Source organism: Chrysochloris asiatica, unplaced genomic scaffold (genome assembly GCF_000296735.1).
Source record: "Chrysochloris asiatica unplaced genomic scaffold, ChrAsi1.0 scaffold00070, whole genome shotgun sequence".
Classification (NCBI taxonomy): domain Eukaryota; kingdom Metazoa; phylum Chordata; class Mammalia; order Afrosoricida; family Chrysochloridae; genus Chrysochloris; species Chrysochloris asiatica.
Window position 1 is genome coordinate 5,019,305 of NW_006408588.1, and position 1,366 is coordinate 5,020,670.

A 1,366-nucleotide genomic window follows, 5' to 3' on the forward strand; every position below is an offset into this window, starting at 1 on the left:
AGATTGTTAAGAAAAAACTATGAAAATATCTTAAAAGTTGTTCCTGTGAATCATTATGTCCTGTTTTGAATGATTAATCACATTTCAGTTCTGTATCCTATCTAAAGAATCACATCCTCCCTTTGTGAATTACATCCTTCCTTTGCAACAAATCCCTCCATAAAAAAAGAGAATAAAAGACTGAGGTAGAGTGAGTTCTGTGTGCAATGCTAAGCAATATGTTTGCAGATCTGCCTACCTGCCAGCTTGCATAATATCTATATGTCTGTCTTTTTTGTATATATTTCGTCTCTCTCTTTCTCAATCCCTTTCACCACCAGATCTCCCTTCTTCATGGCACCCACACTTCCTTGTCAAGGCTGGACCCCAACAGGTGGACCTGAACTACTGATCTTGTATTTCACAGTCCTTTACTTATCCTACAGAGCACCGCACTTCCCTTGAGCATAACTAGCTATGTCATATTAGGAAGCATACTTTTTGGATTCTCATAAATTTACCAGGTATTAACAATTATTCCAGTTCATAGAGGCAGATCATACATCTTTGTGCCTCCTCTGGAATAATTGTTCATACCTGGTAACTTTATAAGAGGATTCAAAAAGATAATGTATGCAATTAACTTAGCATACCACTCAATAAATTATAGCTATTAGTATGTTATCATTGTTGTTGTTAAGTGCCTTCGAGGTGGTTCTAACTAACAGCAACTCTTTATAGGGTTCTGAGGAGTACCTGGTGGATTTAAGCTGTTGACTTTGTGGTTCACAGTACAGTTACCATTATCTCCACTTAGTTTATGTGATGATCCCAATGTATGAGATGGATTACAAACACACACACACACACACACACACACACACATATATATATATATAGTTTTTCTAGGCCTGTGGTGCCCCAGGATTCATAAATTTTCATTGCTAAATATTTTAAGGATGAAATTTTCCTGAAGGTAAAATTGAATTTAGGAAAATAAATAATTAATATCAAATAACATTGACTAGTTTTACTGATTTTTAATAACCACATACCATCAACCATATTATTTTCCTTTAAAATGTATATATTATAGTATTGTCTTATGTCTAGATTTTATATTAGCAATAAGTAGCTATATACACTCTATAGTCTGGAGTCTGCTTCAGGTTTTATGTAAATTAAGCCTTACCTAGTGTGTTTTCTTTGAAGAGGTGGGAAAAAAAATTACAAATTTTATACGGAAAGGAAAGAGACCCAGGATAAGCAAAGCACTGCTTAAGAATAAGAATAAGATTGGAAACCTCTCACTCCCAGACTTCAAAATTTATTACACAGCTACAGTAGTCAAAACAGCTTGGTACTGGTGCAATGAAAGATACATTGA